Genomic DNA, 21,624 nt, shown 5'->3' with positions numbered 1-21,624 from the left:
TCAGGTTCTTGTGGAGCTCAGCCGAGTATCACAGATGTGTTGTTCATGAAACAACGTCCACAACGCACAGGCTTGCTTCACTGCATGATGTAGACAGGCACCACAGGGAGACCCTTTCGCAGTCTCTGAATGGCTCTCACTGGGGTTAAAGCAACATTTTTGTTAGTATCTCAAAAGAAAGAATAACCTTCCCTCTCTTCAGAAATGGCTGGCTGTATGTGGGGAGAGAGATGAACTGCACAAATATTGACTTCCATTATACTCGTTACTTGAGCACTTTCAGAGAGCCTGACCTGCTCGACTCGAGGACTGAGCACCTGAGTATTTTAGTCCTCGCCTATTACTAATCATTGGGATTCAGTTAAGCACTTTCAGTGCTTTGACCTACTTGACTCCAGGACCAAACACCCGAGTATTTTAGTTCTTGCCTATCACTAATCATTGTGAATGAGCTGAGCACTTTCAGAATGTTTAACCTGCTCAACTCGAGGATGGAACATTTTAGTGGTCACCCATCACTAATCATTGGGAATGAATTGAGCACTTTCAGAGCACTTGACCTACTCGACTCGAGGACCAAGCACCCAAGCATTTTAGTGCTCACCCATCACTAATCATTGGGATTGAGTTGAACACTTTCAGTTTGTCTGACATGCTCAACTCGAGGACCAAGCACCAAAGCATGTTAGTGCTCGCTTATCACTAATCATTGGGAATGGATTGCCTTCTCTATACCTCAATATATTTATTGGGGGCACTTTTTGTTTTTTTTAAATACTTACTCAGTTCTCCCAATAACCTGATATCTAAAAAATTATCATTTAGTGTACAACTATGACATATGATAGGTGTCCCCCAATTTAATCTGACACTTCGGTCACTCAGGGTCCCTTTTTTACCCATCTTATGTACTTTACCCTATGTAAAGTAAATTGTTAGTATTCTAGACAATTGTTTTTAATTTATTGGCGAAACTTCTTCCCATGTACTGTCCTTTCTCGCCTTTTCATTGGGGGACACAGACAGTGGGTATTATGGTGTCTCCAGGGGAGGCGTGACACTAGATTTGCAAAAGTGTTAGCTCCTCCCCCCACAGCATATACCCTAGCTAGGCAGGAAACTAGCTCAGTTTTTTCTAGTGTCAGCAGGGAGGCTGACATGTCTGGCCTGAACTCTACCAGGTGCCTTAGGCCAGCTTATTTGTTTTATTTTTTATTTTGTTTTTGCTTTTCATTCTATTTTTGATTATGGGGCAATACCGGGGTGCCTTGCCACCCTCGTTCCCCCCGCGTACGGGCAGAGGAAACCTGGCGTGCACAAGCCGTCAGTCTTCCCTCGCGCCCAAGTGGTCGGGTCTGCGTACCCCTCCAGGCTCCCTGGAAGCACCTCACACCAAGGTAGCTCCAGAGGGCTGAGCAGAGCCGAGGACCTGCTTCAGCCTTGAGCCGAAGATGCATCCCTGAGATCCCCGCATCCATCACCGATGCGTCTTCAGACGAAGCCAGGAGCAGGTAGGGAGACGACGAGTCATCTGTCCCCTGCATCCAAACCGCCGCCTGGAAAGGCGCCAGTGGGCCGATGCAGGCCGTGATCCTGGGGAGCATCATTAATTTAGCCCCCGGCTTCGGCCTGCATTCTAGCAACGCCCCCTCTCACTGCTCTGGAAGCCGCTCCCTCACTCAGGAGCAGCTCCTTTCCGATTGGCCGTCACGCTTAGTCCCAGCCCTGAGACCAATCAGCCTCCGGGGGCCGTCTCTCTCCTCCATGCTGCCAGGAACACTGGACGCCATTTTCCACATGGGGAGCAGACTCGGGTGAGATCGCCTCCTTGGCACTGCACTTCTGCAGCACTATATACCGCTCTGCTCAGCGGTATATCGCTGTCTCTCTAGCGGTGTGTGCCTGCTGACTAGCGGTGTATATCAGCTATTAGCGGTATATACTGGCTCTGCCTGCAGGTATATGCCGGCTGTTTGACAGTATATGCCATTTTGCTACGGTATATACCGGCTGTGCATAGCAGTCACTTTATAATACTGCTAGTGGCTCCTCACTCATATAACTCTACCCCTATAGGGCTGTAGGACTCTATTGCTGACATGCATAACCGCAAGTGTGATAAATCTTCCCAGGCGTCCTCTACAGATCTGTACTATGCCTGTACCACCTGTGGACGCTCGTTTTCTAATGACCGAATCTATCCATTATGCCGGGGCTGCGATGCCCCTTCTACCGTGTCATATCAGACCCTGTTGCCGGACCAGGATGCCGTGCAGTCTCTGGATTCTGCTCCGGCCACCGTACAGGCAGCACCCCCGTCTGATGACGTAATGCCTGCATGGGCTCTTCTAAGGTCTAAAAGGTTAGATGACCTTGCCGCTCAGATATCCCAGCCGTCCTCAGGCTCCCACAGCCTTCCCCCGGCTCAACTCCCTCAGAGGAGCCCGCCTGCTTCGTCTCGTCCCTCTTCCCCAGAACGTAAAAAGGCTGTTTCCAAAAGGCGCCATTGCTACCTCTACGCCTCATCCGACTCGGACGATGGTCAGTCTGACCGAGGTCCCGTGACCTTTAGTAGTCACGATTCTCAAGACTCTGATTCAGATGTCCTTTCTGAGTCTAGGCATATAGAAGACACACTAATTTCGGCTGTCAATCACTCTCTGTCGATCTCTGATCAGCCTCCTGACCCGACTTCTCAGTCGGCAATCAAGCGGGCCAAGAAACCTCCTAAATCCTTTGCTCAGGTTCCGGTTTTTTGGCAAATTATATCTAAACGGTGGGATCACCCTGATAGAAGGTTTAATAAAAAACCCTTCTCTTCATTCGCTTATCCCTTTCCCTCTGAAATGGTTAAGCCCTGGTCAGTACCCCCCGTTGTGGATCCGCCAGTATCCAGACTGGCTAAACACATGGTCATGTCTGTTTCAGACAACACGTCTCTCAAGGACTCGTCCGACCGCGCAGTTGATGCTGCGGTCAAATCTATTTTCCAGGCTTCGGGCTCCTCTCTTCGCCCCCTGTTTGCCTTAACATGGGTCGCAAGAGCTCTGGGGGTGTGGAGCAAGAACCTACGCAGGATGCTTCACTCTTGTAATATTCCCCCGGCGGCTTTTGAGATCCTTGATTTGTTCTCTCTAGCCTCTAATTATTTTCTTCACGGCTCCCTAGATGCAGCTAGTTTGTCAGCCCTATCGGCGGCCAATGCTGTCCTTGCCCGCAGAGTCCTTTGGCTAAAAATATGGAATGCGGACAGTGTCTCCAAGAGATCCCTGTCCACACTATCCTTCCATGGCCTGCGTCTGTTTGGAGAATCCCTGGACAAACTCATATCTGAGACGACGGGTGGTAAAAGTACCATTCTACCTCAAAAGCTGCCTGTATCCAGGAATTTTAAAAAATCTCCTTGGCGCAGGCAGTCCTTTCGGCTTGCCCCCCAAACACCATCAGCCCAAGGATCGTCCCAACGCTCAGATCGAGGATCCGGTCCCTCAAGGGGCTCTTCTTGGCGTTCCCACTCCAAGCAACCTAAACCCAAAGGACCTCGCTCTGTACAGGCCCCCTCAGCATGACGCCAGGTATCCCTCAGATCCGACTCCTGTTGGAGGGTGGCTTCTGCTTTTTCGGGATATCTGGCTAGACCACAGAGACCGAGAAATCATCACCTCAGGTTACAAGATCGATTTCCATTCCCTGCCGGCCAACAGGTTTCTGCGTTCTCGTCTTCCAAAGTCCAAAACGCAAAGCCAGGCCTTATTTCGGGCCATAGCCTTTTTACAGAAAGCAAATGTTATCATTCCAGTGCCCCTGGAACAGCGCGGCAAAGTTTTCTATTCAAACCTTTTTGTCGTTCCCAAAAAAGATGGCTCTGTCTGCCCTATCTTGGACCTCAAACGGCTGAACAAATTCATATGGATTCGAACTTTCCGAATGGAATCATTGAGAGCAGGAGAATTCCTAGCTTCCATAGACGTTCAAGATGCTTATTTACACATTCATATATGTGTATCTCATCAATGGTTCCTTCGCTTTGCCGTAGGACACCGTCATTTCCAATTCAGGGCCCTCCCCTTTGGGCTGGCCACTGCGCCTCGGGTCTTCACAAAGGTCATGACGGCCGTCATGTCCATTTTACACCCCAAAGGCATCCTGGTCGTTCCCTATTTGGACGACCTTCTTGTCCAAGGGAGCTCTCTTCAAGTTTGCTCAGGAAGTGTGCAGATTTGTCTAGACACGCTGTCAAGGCTAGGGTGGCTTATCAACTTCAACAAGTCATCCCTCATTCCTCATCAGCGCATCACCTTTTTAGGTATGCTGATAGACGGCTCAGTCCCGGGTTTTTCTTCCAGAGGAAAAGAGGTCTTCCCTGATCTGGGCCACCCAATCCCTCTGTCACACATCCCTTCGGAATGGAATGAGAGTGTTAGGCAAGATGGTGGCGGTCATAGAAGCCGTGTCCTTTGCCCAATTCCATCTGAGCCCTCTACAACTGGATCTTCTATCCTCCTGGGACAAGAATCCAGCTTCCCTAGACCGGTCAGTCCGCCTATCTCGGTCTGCGCTCAGCTCCCTCGTCTGGTGGACTCAAGCCTCATCCCTATCTCAAGGGATGTCCTTCCGCCCGGTCCACTGGCAAGTAGTCACGACGGATGCCAGCCTGATAGGCTGGGGGGCGGTGTTTCTCCACCACACTGTTCATGGACGCTGGTCTCCTTCCGAGTGCTCCCTGCACATCAATGTTCTGGAGATCAGAGCCATATTTTTGGCCCTTCAGAATTTTCAACCCTTCTATCGGGCCTCTCTGTTCAGATCCAGTCAGACAATGCCACGGCCGTGGCTTACATCAACCGTCAGGGAGGAACTCGCAGCAGGGCAGCGATGAAAGAAGTATCCAGGATTCTTCTTTGGGCAGAGATGCACATTCCCATTATTTCAGCTGTCAATATTCCGGGGGTAGACAACTGGGCCGCAGACTTTTTCAGCAGGTAAGGTCTAGCGGCAGGGGAATGGTCCCTCCACGACGAAGTGTTCCATCAGATCACTCTTCGTTGGGGACTCCCAGATGTGGACCTCATGGCTTCTCGGATGAACGCCAAAATACATCCCTTCATATCCCGGTCGAGAGACCCGCTAGTGCTCGGCTCCGACGCTCTAGTCTTTCCGTGGTCGCAGTTTCGCCTATCCTACATCTTCCATCTGTTTCCTCTCATTCCGAGAGTAATCAAGAAAATCAAAGCGGAGGGAATCCCGGTGATCCTCGTGGCCCCGGAGAGCCTAGTACCCAGAGCTTCTCCAACTGCTCGCCGACACTCCCTGGCGTCTTCCCGACCGCCCAGATCTTCTGTTGCAAGGTCCAATATTCCACGAGAATACAGCACAGCTGCATTTGACGGCGTGGCGCTTGAATCCTTGATTCTAGCAAAATCAGGTCTTTCTTCTAAGGTAGTTCATACCATGCTTAATGCTCGGAAGCCCTCCTCCGCCAGTATCTACCACAGGACCTGGAAGACCTATCTTTCCAGGTGTGACCGTCATAATCGGTCGCACCTTACCTTTTCAATCCCTAATGTTCTTGTCTTTCTGCAAGATGGTCTGGACTCGGGTCTAGCTCTCAGTACCCTTAAAGGACAAGTTTCTGCCTTGTCAGTATTTTTCCAGAAGCGGCTGGCTTCTCGCCCTCAGGTACGTACCTTTCTTCAAGGGGTGGCGCATTTGGTCCCTCCTTATCGCCAACCCTTAGATCCCTGGGATCTGAATCTGGTTCTCGGAGCTCTTCAGCTTCCTCCCTTGGAACCTCTGAGAGAAATCTCTCTTCAACGACTGTCCTGGAAGGTTGCCTTTTTAGTCGCCATTACCTCTATCAGGCGAGTGTCCGAACTGGCGGCCCTTTCCTGTCGCTCACCTTACCTGATTTTCCATCATGATAAGGTGGTCCTTCGGCCTTCCCCCGCTTTTCTCCCGAAGTTCGTATCTTCTTTCCACTTACACGAGGACATTGTGTTGCCGTCATTCTGCCCTTTCCCAGTCCACTCTTTTGAAAAAGCCCTTCACACTCTAGATCTCGTCAGGGCTCTGTGGATCTACATCTCCAGAACAGCGCCGTTGCGCAAGTCCGATGCCCTCTTCGTCCTCTCACAAGGACACAAAAAGGGCAATCCGGCTTCTAAATCCACGATTTCTCGATGGATTAGGACTGCCATCTGTAAGGCTTACAAAACACGAGGTGTTGTTCCTCCTCAATCTGTGCGGGCCCACTCTACGTGAGCAGTGGGTGCTTCCTGGGCTATCCGCCATCAGGCTTCAGCGGCCCAACTTTGCAAGGCCGCTACCTGGTCCAGTGTGCACACGTTTACAAAATTCTACAGAGTGCATACGCATGCTTCCGCGGATGCTGCTCTTGGAAGACAAGTCCTTCAGGCGGCAGTGGCCCATTTATAAGTGGCCACTGCTCGGTTTCTTGACAGTGTTGATATGTGTTCACTGCAGTTGCAGTCGTTAGTCAGTTCTTAGTCTGATGTTATACATTGTTAATAGTTCAGTTCCCACCCAGGGACTGCTTTGGGATGTCCCACTGTCTGTGTCCCCCAATGAAAAGGCGAGAAAGGAAATGACATTTTTGTGTACTCACCGTAAAATGTCTTCCCTGGAGCCTTTCATTGGGGGACACAGCTCCCACCCTTGTGGTTTTGGTTGTCCTTCTCCTACTGCTTTTACACCAAACTGAGCTAGTTTCCTGCCTAGCTAGGGTATATGCTGTGGGGGGAGGAGCTAACACTTTTGCAAATCTAGTGTCACGCCTCCCCTGGAGACACCATAATACCCACTGTCTGTGTCCCCATTGAAAGGCTCCAAGAAAGACATTTTACGGTGAGTACACAAAAATGTCATTTTTCTTGAACATTAAGGCATTATTTAGCTTTTGAACAATTCTCTTATTACTGCAATTTTTGATTAACAAGCTATTTTCTCTCTAAAACCCGCCATCACAATTTATATATAATATATTGTATATTTATTCAGATCTGCAGGACATGTGTTCAAATGGCTTTAAAGGGAACCTGTCACCTACTCAATTGCCAGACAGTCCAGTCCAATGAGCGTCACTGTACTTGACCCTGCACCTCCTCTCGGCTTGCAATCGCTGTCCTCCTTTTCACTTCGTATGGATGATGTGTCCTACGTCATCAACACAGTGTCTTCCATTGCGCTTCTGCGCACGCACTCTTCTATCTGCCCTGCTGCGGGCAGAGCAAAGTATTGTAATGTGCAGTCGGAGGGAGAGGTCAAAGGACACATGTGCATGCGCACTATAATAGTTTAATCTGCCTTCAGCAGGGCACAGAGAGGTGCGCGTGTGCAGGTGCACAATGGAAGACCATGTGTGGATGACATAAGACACATCATCTACGTGAAGCAAGAAGGAAGTCAGTGATTGCAAGAAGAGAGGAGTCACCGCGTCAAGACCAGCGATGACCATCTGACCAGACTAGAAACCCCCACAGGTGAGTAGGTGACAGATTCCCTTTAAACCCTGGTTTCATGTCATGATTTCCATGATGTTTTTGACCCAAAATAATCAGATTACTCCACAATCTCTACTGAAACGAGGAGCGCTAATACTTTTAATATTTTCCTGGTCAGGACTCATAATAGCGCCAATGGTCCATCATAAAGGAGTACAATGCTGGATTACTGTTAGAGCTTTCCCTCGAAAGATACATTCTTGTTGAGATTCAACAAGCTTTGTTTGATTTTTTTTTTACTAGGTCTATTTTTATAGGTTTACTCTTCTTGATTTATTTGATTTGCCAGCCATCCCTACAACTCCCTGGTGGGCTTTTAAAAAGGTCTTCATTGTCTCTGCCGAATATCTGAGTTCTAAATTTGTCACCTCAGCACGGCACTGTTTTAAAAGTTCTCTCTAAATGTCTAATATGTCTTCACTAATCTCATCTGTCAGAAAATATTGGCCCTTACGATAGAGATACCATGCCAAGTACCCAGAGATGTTTCACCACCTCAGGCCAAATGTGGTTCATTACAATTCATGCGGTAATAACGTTAGAACTCTTCTGATCCCAGTGATTCTCAGGCTTTTTTTTCCATGACACATTGCACTTTGTTAGGCATTTTAAATTAATGTTATGTTATGCATTTATTTATTAAACTATCTGAAATTTGTCAAAAAGGTAGATAAATTTGTGATTATCAAACTTTCAATTTCTATGCCCTGAAAACACAAAATAGTTAAAAAGGTTGTTCACTACCCTGACTCAGCTACTGGTTTTGAAATAAATTTTTAAGTATAGTGCCCCTGACAATCCCATATGCAAGTTTTGCCAATTTTCATGTTGTTTAACCCCTTTACCCCTGGGTGATTTTCCATTTTTTATTTTTGTTTTTTTACTCCCTTCTGTCGAGAGCCATAACTTTTTTTTATTTTTCCTACATAGTATCCATATAAGGGCTTATTTTCTGCGGGACGAGTTGTTCTTTTGAACAACACCATTTATTCTGCCCCACATTATATTGGAAAACGGGAAAAAATCCAAGTGCGGGGAAATTGCAAAAAAAAAAGTGCAATTCCCCAATTGTTTTTAGGTCTTTTATTTACCATGTTAACTTTATGATAAAACTGACTTGGTAATATGATTCCCCAGGTCAGTACGAGTTCGTAGATATAAAAAATGTATACAGTTAGGTCCAGAAATATTTGGACAGTGACACAATTTTCGCGAGTTGGGCTCTGCATGCCACCACATTGGATTTGAAATGAAACCTCTACAACAGAATTCAAGTGCAGATTGTAACGTTTAATTTGAAGGTTTGATAAAAAATATCTGATAGAAATTGTAGGAATTGTACACATTTCTTTACAAACACTCCACATTTTAGGAGGTCAAAAGTAATTGGACAAATAAACCAAACCCAAACAAAATATTTTTATTTTCAATATTTTGTTGCGAATCCTTTGGAGGCAATCACTGCCTTAAGTCTGGAACCCATGGACATCACCAAACGCTGGGTTTCCTCCTTCTTAATGCTTTGCCAGGCCTTTACAGCCGCAGCCTTCAGGTCTTGCTTGTTTGTGGGTCTTTCCGTCTTAAGTCTGGATTTGAGCAAGTGAAATGCATGCTCAATTGGGTTAAGATCTGGTGATTGACTTGGCCATTGCAGAATGTTCCACTTTTTTGCACTCATGAACTCCTGGGTAGCTTTGGCTGTATGCTTGGGGTCATTGTCCATCTGTACTATGAAGCGCCGTCCGATCAACTTTGCGGCATTTGGCTGAATCTGGGCTGAAAGGATATCCCGGTACACTTCAGAATTCATCCGGCTACTCTTGTCTGCTGTTATGTCATCAATAAACACAAGTGACCCAGTGCCATTGAAAGCCATGCATGCCCATGCCATCACGTTGCCTCCACCATGTTTTACAGAGGATGTGGTGTGCCTTGGATCATGTGCCGTTCCCTTTCTTCTCCAAACTTTTTTCTGCCCATCATTCTGGTACAGGTTGATCTTTGTCTCATCTGTCCATAGAATACTTTTCCAGAACTGAGCTGGCTTCATGAGGTGTTTTTCAGCAAATTTAACTCTGGCCTGTCTATTTTTGGAATTGATGAATGGTTTGCATCTAGATGTGAACCCTTTGTATTTATTTTCATGGAGTCTTCTCTTTACAGTTGACTTAGAGACCGATACACCTACTTCACTGAGAGTGTTCTGGACTTCAGTTGATGTTGTGAACGGGTTCTTCTTCACCAAAGAAAGTATGCGGCGATCATCCACCACTGTTGTCATCCGTGGACGCCCAGGCCTTTTTGAGTTCCCAAGCTCACCAGTCAATTCCTTTTTTCTCAGAATGTACCCGACTGTTGATTTTGCTACTCCAAGCATGTCTGCTATCTCTCTGATGGATTTTTTTCTTTTTTTTTCAGCCTCAGGATGTTCTGCTTCACCTCAATTGAGAGTTCCTTAGACCGCATGTTGTCTGGTCACAGCAACAGCTTCCAAATGCAAAACCACACACCTGTAATCAACCCCAGACCTTTTAACTACTTCATTGATTACATGTTAACGAGGGAGACGCCTTCAGAGTTAATTGCAGCCCTTAGAGTCCCTTGTCCAATTACTTTTGGTCCCTTGAAAAAGAGGAGGCTATGCATTACAGAGCTATGATTCCTAAACCCTTTCTCCGATTTGGATGTGAAAACTCTCATATTGCAGCTGGGAGTGTGCACTTTCAGCCCATATTATATATATAATTGTATTTCTGAACATGTTTTTGTAAACAGCTAAAATAACAAAACTTCCAAATCACACGTCACTGTCCAAATATTTCTGGACCTAACTGTAGTTCTACTTTTATCTAAGTGGTGAAAAAAACACCCGTAGTGTTTTCATTTTTCAGTATCTAGGGCTCAGTGACAGCTTATTTTTTGCATCTTGACCTGATGTTTTTAATTTTTTTATTTTTGGGTAGGTGTGATGTTTTGAGCCCCTGTTATTGCATTTTAATGCAATGTTGTGGAAACCAAAAAACGTAATTTTAGTGTTTGGAATTTTGATCTCTCTACACCGTGTACCAATCAGATTAATTGACTTTATATTTTGATAGATGAGGCATTTCTGAAAGCAGCAATACCAAAAATAGCAATACCATCAGCAGCGATACCATCAGCAAATTTGGCTTCCAGAACCAACTTTATGCTGATGACACACAATTACAGTGGGTACAGAAAGTATTCAGACCCTTTTAAATTTTTCACTCTTTGCTTCATTGCAGCCATTTGGTAAATTCAAAAAAGTTAATTTTTTTATTGTTAATGTACACTCTGCACCCCATCTTGACAGAAAAAAAACAAATGTAGATATTGATGCAAATTTATTAAGCAAGAAAAACTGAAACCACATGGTCATAAGTATTCACACCCTTTGCTCAGTATTGAGTAGAAGCACCCTTTTGAGCTAGTACAGCCATGAGTCTTCTTGGGAATGATGTAACAAGTTTTTTCACATCTGGATTTGGGAATCCTCTGTCATTCTTCCTTGCAGATCCTCTCTAGTTCCGTCAGGTTGGATGGTGAACATTGGTGGACAGCCATTTTCAGGTCTCTCCAGAGATGCTAAATTGAGTTTAGGTCAGGGCTCTGGCTGGGCCAGTCAAGAATGGTCACAGAGTTGTTCTGAAGCCACTCCTTTGCTATTTTAGCTGTGTACTTAGGGTCATTGTCTTGTTGGAAGGTCAACCTTCGGCCAAGACTGAGGTCCAGAGTACTCTGGAAGAGCTTTTATTCCAGGATATCTCTGTACTTGGCCACATCATCTTTCCTTCAATTACAACCAATCGTCCTGTCCCTGTAGCTGAAAAACACCGCCATAGCATGATGTTGCCACCACCAGCTTTCACTGTTGGGATTGTATTGGGCAGGTGATGAGGAGTGCCAGGTTTTCTCTACATATACCACTTAGAATTATCACCAAAAAGTTCTATCCTAGTCTCATCAGACCAGAGAATCTTATTTCTCATAGTGTGGGAGTTCTTCATGTGTTTTTTTGCAAACTCTATGCCGGCTTTTGTCACGGGCGGGGGACAGACCACAACTGGGGGGCCGCTCGAGGCGCTCGGATCCGAGCGGTGGCTGTGGCTCGAGTGGCAACCGGATCCAAGGTTTGCGCAGCCGTCTGTCGCCCACAAGTGTAAAGGGGTTATTTACAGGGGACAGAGTCTTTGTCAGTGACGCCACCCGTGGGTCACGGTGAGGGATGGTGACACCGCTGCTGCCTTGTATGTTGGTGCCTGGAGCTGATGGAGCGGGGCAGCAAGGTGGGATTCCCTCCATGGGTGGGGAGGTGTAGTCCCGGGGCCCTTAGGATGGTGAGGGATTGCAGGGAGCAGGCAACTCACAATTTCTTGTCGTGGTGCTGGATCTCCTGGTGCTGATTTGGAGGGGCAGTAAACACATGGAGTCATTTTGTAATACAAGGCCGGATGCCGGGAGCTTCTGGAGGGGTGTGCTGGTCCCGCACACAGATATACAGCCAGGGGCCCTCTCTCTCGCGCTCTCAGTCTGTCTCTCTCTCTGGACTAGTCCGCTTGAGACGGCCTCCGGACCGGATCCCCTCTCTCGGCACTGGCGGGCTACAACCCTGCTCCGGTCTACCTCAGGTTCCCCGTGACCAGATCTCCATCGCCTGTGGCCCTCACTACCACCTAGTTAGCGTAGCTAGTCCAGTCGTCCGGTGGTCCGGGACTCCAACGCCGACTACCACCCTCTCCAGGGAGCTTCACCTCCCTCCTGTCAGCTCTCCACTGACTACAGCCCAAAACTGATACTTCTCTGTCACTTCCTGAGCTCTTCTCCTCGGTCCCTCCCATTATTCTGGGGGCGGTGACTAGGGCCTGATTGGCTGGTGTATATCTGTGTGGGGACTGTGTTGGTGCCAAGGAGGAGAATGGCCTACACTTTGGTGCATTTGTGCAGGCTCTGTGACAACCTGGTTTTGCCAGGGCGTCTCACTTTCATATGTCTTGCATTGAGGAGAGGCCTCCGTCGGGCCACTCTGCCATAAAGGCCCGACTGGTGGAGGGCTGCAGTGATAAGTGACTTTGTGGAATTTTCTCTCATCTCCCTACTGCATCTCTGGAGCTCAGCCACAGTGATCTTGGGGTTCTTCTTTACCTCTCTCTCTGACTCTTTTCTCCCATGATTGCTCAGTTTGGTTGGACGGCCAGGTCTAGGAAGAGTTCTGGTGGCCCCAAGCTTCTTCTATTTAAGGATTACAGAGGCCACTGTGCTCTTAGGAACCTTGAGTACTGCAGAAATTCTTCTGTAACCTTGGCCAGATCTGTTCCTTGCCACAATTCTGTCTCTGAGCTGCTTGGCAGCTCCTTTGACCTCATATTCTCATTTGGTCTGACATTTGTAGCACCCATGGGGCAAGGGGTTAAATTACTTATCACCGGGCCTGGTGATGTCAGGTATGGGGATGTCATGGGCCTCTTCGCCCGGTTTCATGGCCCCGATGTGTACAATAAAAGGGGATGGGGATGATGATGGTGGAGGGTTGTTTTCGTGATGCCACCTGCAGTACGCAGCCAGGGAATTAGCCGCCGCTGCTCTTGTTGTCCTCCGTGGATGGTAGTAGCAGCTAAGTTATTTCTGCTCCCCACAGGTGGAGCAAGCCCCAGGGAGGATGATGAGGGGAGTAGTAATGGCGGGCGCCAAAGCGCGGGGCGCCGGCAAGAACAGGCGGACACAGTCTCTGTAGGTTCCAGGTCTCTTTACTCACAGTCCTGGTTTTACCCGAAAGATGCTGGTCACCGCCATAGTGATGGGCCCCAGTCGATTCCGAGCAATTTGAGGTCACCGCCGATGTTCCCACTGTGAGTCCTTTCTGGTTAAGGTCTCTCCAATCCCGGTGTAGGTGGAATGTGGAACGGGCCACGGGTGTTTCCTGTACACTCCGCAGACCCTGAAATCCCGTGAAGCTGTGGAGAACCCGGGCTGATCTGTATGCTCCAAGCCACGGGTCCTATGGAGCTCCCAGAAGTGTGCGGTAAAAGAAGATTGGACTGAGGTCCCAGGTGTGTGTCTCGCTCCAAGCTGTGCCTGGGGCTAACTGACTATGTGTAGAGGTGTTCCTTCCCTTTTCCCCCAATGGTTCCTACCCCCAAGGTGGTTGTCCCAGTGACCGGGAAAGTCCCATGCTTCGTGATGGCCACCCCCCTGTCTACCTCAGGCCATTCCCCCAGTGGGAAGGCACCTAACTGTTTGTGGTTTGTGAATGTGAGAATTACCAGCGATTAACCTCTCCTTACCCGGGATGAGTACTACATCTTAAAGGAGATGCAGTACCCTGTGGAGACTGAAGCCTCAGGGGCGCCACACATGCACTATGAGCTGTGAGGTCTTATTTAGACAAGTGTGTGCCTTTCCAAATCAAGTCCTATCAGTTTAATTAAACACAGCTGGACTCCAATGAAGGAGTAGAACAATCTCAAGGAGGATCACAAGGAAATGGACAGCATGTGACTTAAATATGAGTGTCTGAGCAAGGGTATGAATTCTTATGACCATGTGATATTTCAGTTTTTCTTGTTTAATAAATTTGCAAAAATTTTTACATTTCTGGGGTTTTTTTCTGTCAAGATGGGGTGCAGAGTGTACATTAATGAGAAAAAAATGAACTTTTTTGAGTTTACCAAATAGCTCCAATGAAACAAAGAGGGAAAAATTTAAAGCGGTCTGAATACTTTCCATACCCACTCTACCTCATCTCCTGACCTCACCCCCACTGTACTACAGAACACCAGGGACTGTCTGTCCGCAGTATCCAACATCATGTCCGCTTACTATTTGAAACTTAACCTTTCCAAAAACTGAACTTCAACTCCCTCCATCTACTAACCTCCCTAAACCTGACATCTCCCTCTCTGTGTGCGGCACCATGATAACTCCTAGGCAGCAGGCTTGCTGCCTGGATGTTATGCTTGACACTGATCTTTCCTTCACCTCCTATATACAATCTCTCGCCCGCTCTTATCGCCTGAATATCTCTAGTATCTGCTCCTTTATAACCATGCAAAGTACAAAAACCCTCACTGTGCCCTGATCCTCTCGTGCCTTGATTACTGTAATTCTCTATCATAGGATCCAATTCAAATTGCTTGTTCCCGCCTACAAAGTTTTCCACAGTGCACCTACATCTCCACCCTCATCTCTATTTATCACCCTACCGGTTCTCTATGCTCTGCAAACGACTTTCGACTAACATCCACGCTAATTTAAAACTCCCATTCTCGGCTCCAAGACTTCTCCCGAGCTGCACCAATCCTCTGGAATGCTCTACCCCATGAAACTAGGATGATCCAAAACTTGTACAGCTTCAGATGCTCCTTAAAAACACATCTTTTTAGGATAGCCCATCACCTTTCCTAATCAAAGTTAATTTATACAGAGCCCCTCCACAATTTTCAGAACATAATTCTCTGTCAGACTCCACCGCACCCAAAAGCAATACAAAGATTGGCTGTTGACTGGCTCATGCAACCTTTATCCCCCCATTTCTTCGAGATGGCTGGACCGTCATTGTAAATAAGCACCTGTACCTTGTGTCATCTCCACCTCACTCCATTGTAGATTGAAAGCTCTTATGAGCAGGGTTGTCATTATTTTTGATTTAATTATTGTATCTGCTATAACTGTTAAGGGCCTGTCACACACAGAGATAAATCTGCGGCAGATCTGTGGTTGCAGTGACATTGTGGACAATCAGTGCCAGGTTTGTGGCTATGTACAGATGGAACAATATGTCCATGATTTCACTGCAACCACAGATCTGATTGTTTTTATATGAACCTTTGAATTGTAAAGTGCCGCGGAATATGTTGCCGTTATATAAGTAAAGATTATTATTGTATGTGTATTGTTTTATTGTATTATTTTCAGTGGGAAAAAAGGGGGGTGATTTGAACTTTTAGGGGTTTTTTATTTGTGAATATTTTTGAAACCTTTTTTTAACCTTTTTTATTGATTTTAATAGTCCTCCTAGGGGACTTTATGGTTACACTATCTAATTGCTTCTGCTAATTAGAGCGATGCTTGAGCATCACTCTGATCAGCAGAAATGCTGTGTTCCTGTGAATGCCAGCGCTCTGCCAGTATTCACAGGAAGTGAGTTATGGCAGCGAGATGGAATCATTGTGGTAACGGGACAGACATGACCAAAGACGTACCAGTATGTCCTTGGTTGTTAAAGGGTTAAAGCGACTGTCCACCACTTTAACATTGATGACCTATCCTTAAGATAGGTCATCAAAGTCTGATTGGCCGAGGTCCAACACCTCCATCAATCAACTGTTATTAGGGCCAGCGGCGACAGCTAGAAACACATAGTTCCAGAGCTGCCACATCAACTGATTGTGGCCGACTGTGTCTGGGTGTCCACCTTCAGATGTCCTCTGAGATGTCCTTTTTCTAAGTTAAACAAATCTAACTTTTTCAACCTCTCATCATATGGGCGGCCTCCATTCCTTGTAGTAGGCTATTTGCCCGCCTTTGAACTGACTAACTTCTGAATGTCCTTTTTAAAATGTGGAGCCCAAAACTGGATCTATATTCCAGATGTGGCCTTACAAGTGACTTATAGAAGGGTAACAATACGTTGGGATCACAGGATCTAACCTCTCTTTTTATACATCCTAGGATTTTGTTTGCTTTAGCAGCTGCTGCCTGACTTTGAGTGCTGCTGCTCAGCTTACTTGTAACCAGAGTACCCAAATCCTTCTCCTGTTCAATAGTCCCGAGTTTATTTCCATTGAATGTATATGCAGCTATAGGATTACTCCGTCCTAGGTGCATTACCTTCTATTTATCAACATTAAATCTGATTTGCCAAGTATCTGACCATTCTGACATCTTATCCAGATCGTTTTGTAATATTGTACTATCAAGGTAAGTTTGTAATATCCTACATAGTTTGGTGTCGTCAGCAAAGACTGACACTATACTATCAATCCCATCCACAAGGTCATTAATAAAGATATTAAAAAGAATAGGTCTCAGCACAGATCCCTGCGGCACCCCACTGCTGACTATAGCCCATTTAGAGAATGTACCATTTATGACTACTCTTTGTTTCCTATCTTTTAGCCAATTCCTTAGGCCTGCAATACACATCCGTTTAAAACGTGCGTATTTGGTCCATTTACGTACATACTGGAGATACGACCAAACGTGCACATATGTTTTTTTATATTTAAAGGCACACGTGCGTGTTCTTTGATCTTACGTGTGTTCGTGTGCATCCCACGTTTTTTGCTCCATTTGGCATGGAAGCATGTTCGTTTTTGGGACGGAGCACGCACACACGGACATAATGTTAGCCTATGGGAGTCCAAATAAAACGTTCCTTGCACGGATGTGTGGTTATGTTGTCCGTGAGAAATGTCCGTGTGTGATGCAAAATGTCGTTACTACATGTCGGAAGACAGAGTAGCGGGATGAGAATGAACTCGGGTGAACTTCACCCGACTTCATTGTCATGCCGCGGCTCTGTCTGTGTGCCGTGTACTGATTAGCGGTCACCTGTGAAGGATTCACCGGTGACCGCTAATCCCCCGAGTGACTGAAGTTTCCCCCCTCTCTCATACTCACCGATCCCCGATGCGCGGCGCTGCACGGCGATCACACAGCTCCGGCGGCTTTTTCTAATTTGAAAAAGCCGGCCGCTCATTAAACAATCTCGTATTCCCTGCTTTCCCTGCCCACCGGCGCCTATGATTGGTTGCAGTGAGACACGCCCCCACGCTGAGTGACAGGTGTCTCACTGCACCCAACCACAGCAGCCGGTGGGCGTGTCACTATGGAGTATATAAATAAATAAATAAATAATTTAAAAAAACGGCGTGCGGTCCCCCCCTATTTTAATACCAGCCAGATAAAGCCATACGGCTGAAGGCTGGTATTCTCAGGATGGGGAGCTCCACGTTATGGGGAGCCCCCCAGCCTAACAATATCAGTCAGCAGCCGCCCAGAATGGCCACTTACATTAGATGCGACTGTTCTGGGACAGTACCCGGCTCTTCCCGATTTGCTGTGCCAGCGGCGGCGGCTGCGTGTGCACACGTGCACACAGCTATGACGTCATCGCTGTGCGCGCCGCTAGTCTCCACTCAGCGGCCGCCGCTGGCACAGGAGGACATCACAATGCTGCAGGAGAACGGGGACGGCTCCACTCAGTGGCACTGCCGCTGACACAGACGGGAGGAGGAGCGATGCTGCAGGAGAACAGGGATGGCTCCACTCAGCGGCCGCCGGCAGCCAGGAGGAGATCGCGGTGCTGCAGGGAAACGGTGACAGGTGAATATACTGATTCACTGCACCCCGCGCTGATGATGATGTGCGGGGGGGCAGTGAATACAGCCACACATGATCACTCCAGGCTGTAGTTGCCAGGGGTGATCATGCGGGCCGGCTGTTTATCACTCGCCCATCATCCCGCCCACCTGTCAGCGCCTGCTTCAGCGCTGAGAGAAGGGCGGGAGGATGGGCGTGCATATTAAATGAGCGGGTCCACGTGGTCACGGCAGGCGCTGCTACTGCCTGCTCGTGCTCCCGATGACCCGCGCCACCGCAGCACCCTCATTCCTCGCAGCCCTATATTCAGACCATAAGACGCACCCTTCATTTTCCCCCAGCATTTAGGGAAAAAAAAGTGCGTCTTATGGTCCGAAAAATACGGTATATTATATCTAAATATACAACCACTATTACAAAAGTGTGGAATCTATCTTAAATAAGCGGGAATAATAATAATAATAATAACAATAACAGTGGTATGATGAATGAAATATTAAATCACTGTGAAGTGATGTTATTATATTAGCAATGTAAAATAGGGTCCTGGCGACTATTCATACCATACAGGTGTCTGGTTTCCAGGGTGAAGATCCAGAAGGATTCCCTATTCAAGAGTCTCCTTCTGTGATCTCCACCCCGGATCGGTCTGTGTACTTTTTCAATGCCCATGAATTGGAAACCTGTAACATCTCCCTTATGTACTGATGCAAAATGTTTGGATAATGCAGAAATAGAAACCACATTCAAGTTAGTAGCGTCGGAAAGGTGTCTCCTGATTCTAATTTTTAATGGTCCTGTAGTACAACCAATATATTGAATATTGCAAATTTTGCATGTTACCAAGTATACAATATATGCCGAATTACAATTTATCAGGGTGTTGATGTTAAATACTTTTTGATTGGTAGTAGAATTAAATATTTTACCCTTCTGTACATTTGTACATGCCTTACATCTTGTTGCCCCACACTTATAAAAACCCTTCAAATTTATCCAAGAAGATTGTTTAGAGCATTTATTATCACTTATAAAGAGGCTCGGTGAAAGAATATTATTAAGTGTGGGGGCTCTTTTGGCAACGCATTTAACATTACCCTGTACTAATTTTTTCAGGATAGGATCTTCATTCAATAGAGGTAGATATTTTTTCACAATAGTAGTAATTAAATTGAATTGATTACTATAGTTAGTTGAAAATACTATATTGTTATTAATTTTCTTATTTTTGTATAATGTTTTTTTCTTATACAGTAAATCATCCCTATTGATTTTATCCACTATTATTCTGGCTCTATCCAAAGTCCACCGTGAATAACCTCTGTTGGAGAGTCTGTTACAAACCTTATTCTCTTCCCTGATATAATCACTATGTTGAGAACAATTACGCTTTGTCCGAATCAATTCCCCAACTGGCATATTATTTTTAGTATGTGAGCTATGACATGAATCAGCCGTCAAAATCGAATTGCAGGCAGTTGGTTTACGGTATGGGGTGACAATAACTACATCTTTATTGTTAATGGATAGGGTAATGTCCAGGAAATTCATAGTTTTAAGATGATTAAATGAAGTGAATTTCAAATTAAATTCGTTAGAGTTGATAACACGAAATTCTCTATCATATTTTCTGGGCCAGACCAAACCAATAGCAGGTCGTCTAAATACCTGCCGTACCATTGTATGTACTCAAAAAATGGGTTGCTGTCAGTATTTAGAAAATCCTCCTCCCACCTCGCCATAACTAGATTAGCAAGCGAGGGGGGAGGCGAGCCCCCATACTGACTCCTCTGCACTGTAGGTAAAATTTATTATGAAAAGAAATATAGTTGTGTTTTAGGAGGAATTCAACTGATGAAATTAGAAAATCTTCTAAGCAAGTATCATAGCTACTGAATCTGTCAAGGTGTTGAGATAAGCAACGTATTGCAACATTGTGCGGTATCGAAGGATATAAGGATATCACATCACAAGACAACCAAAAATATTGTGATTTCCAATTGAAACCATCCAGAGCCCTCACTACCTCCTTGGTATCCTTGATGTACCCAGGAATGTAAAAAGTCAGTGGTTGTAGGAATTGATCAATCCACCCCCCAAGTTTCTCCCCCAGTGAACCAATATCTGAAACTATTGGTCTTAAGGGGGGGGGATGTTTTTGTGAACCTTGGGGAGGCAATGATAAATCAGAACAACAGGATTTTTGTTAAACAGGAAATCTTTAGTTTTGTCATTTATGGCACCCACACAAACTCCTTCCTCTAGATTTTTCAGGAGTAGGTTATTAAAATGTCTGGTGGGTCCCTTTCTAATTCAAGGTATGTGTTAACATCTTGTAAATCCTGTAAGATCAATTTTTTTATACAAACCTGAGTTTACCAAGACAAAGGCACCCCCTTTATCTGCCTCTCCGATTATCAGGTCAGAATTAGATTTTAACTCTTCCAGTGCCAATCTTTCCCCATAGGTCAGATTATCCTTATGGGGGATGAAGGTCTTGCTCAACTCAATAAACTCAGTAACAATCAGTTCCTGAAACAAATCCAATATCGGTGGTCACGACTGGATAGGGTAATATTCATGGTTAGAAAGCACAGGGTTAATAGCATCAGTGGAATTCTTATGTTCTGCATCCATATCCATATATAGTAATCTCAAGTCCATTAATGCTTTTTGTTCTCGAAAGGAAAAATAATTTTTGTTATAAGAAATGTCCTCTTCTCTTCACCATTATCAACTTCCGAGGGGGTCTCATTGTTAGCATCAAAAAAGTACCATTTCAATGTAATGTTACGTGCAAATATGTTTAGGTCTAATATGGTCTGAAAAATATTGAAGTTCACATAAGGAGCAAATCCAAGGCCTCTACTCAATAGTGAGATTTGATTCTCAGACAGCACGTAACTGGAGAGATTCCAAACTGGGATCGTTAATGTCTCTAATTGTAGCTGAGAGCAGGGTAGGTATTGTTTCTGGTATTTCCTACCCGCTCGTCTTTTGCGTTTTTTGACTTGTTTTTAGGAAACATTTGAGGTGGATTTTTATTCTTATATTGTTTAGAGCGGGTGGTGATACCAGATGTATCAATAGAAGAGTTGGAAATACCCGTAGCTCTATCCGAAGTTGAAGCTATATAGAAATCACCTGTGGAATGTGTTCTCAAAATTAACCCTGTTGAAACTAGAGTGACGTCTCCTTATGAATGATCTTGATTTATAGTTCCAAGTATAGATTTCATCCTTAGCATAATTATTGGAGTCTCTCAGAAATTTTTTATTTTTCATCTTCATAATATTGTTCTTCAATTTCGACAATTTAGTTTGAATTTTGTCATAGGAGATTTTATATTCATCAAGACAATTACATTTTTTAAGAGAGTCCTTGATTTTAGCAATATTGGATTTAATCTGTACAAGTTCCAACTCCTCCTGTTGTACGATTAGTTGCATCAATTTGATAGAACAGTCACTCAGTATATTATTCCAACTCATTATAAATTCATTATTATATCTGCTGGTAGGAAACTTTTTCAAGCGTAACCCTCTAGGAATAATACCTTTGTCTATGTAGGTTTTAAGTGAGGTTGAGTCCCACCAGGTTTTAAGCTCCTTCACCATATTCCGCTCCAAATCCAACATGTGTTCCTGAAAAGTATCCTGTTCAGCCAGCGGTATATTCTCAGTCACATTAAATATTTGTGCCACTTTAGAAAGTCTATTGGAGTAATCTTCCTTGTCCGGGGGATAATCCACAACAGGTTCTG

The 21,624-nt window shown here is 45.6% G+C and overlaps 1 protein-coding gene across 1 annotated transcript in view; it reads right to left on the bottom strand.

Moving 5' to 3' along the window:
* The window catches only part of LOC142312968 (uncharacterized), a 408,714-nt gene that overhangs the window by 260,927 nt on the left and 126,163 nt on the right, over positions 1-21,624 (bottom strand). The window lies entirely within an intron of this gene.

The sequence above is a fragment of the Anomaloglossus baeobatrachus genome, chromosome 5, assembly GCF_048569485.1.
Source record: "Anomaloglossus baeobatrachus isolate aAnoBae1 chromosome 5, aAnoBae1.hap1, whole genome shotgun sequence".
NCBI lineage: Eukaryota > Metazoa > Chordata > Amphibia > Anura > Aromobatidae > Anomaloglossus > Anomaloglossus baeobatrachus.
The sequence above is the reverse complement of the archived record's forward strand: the minus strand, read 5'-3'. Positions and strand labels throughout refer to the sequence as shown.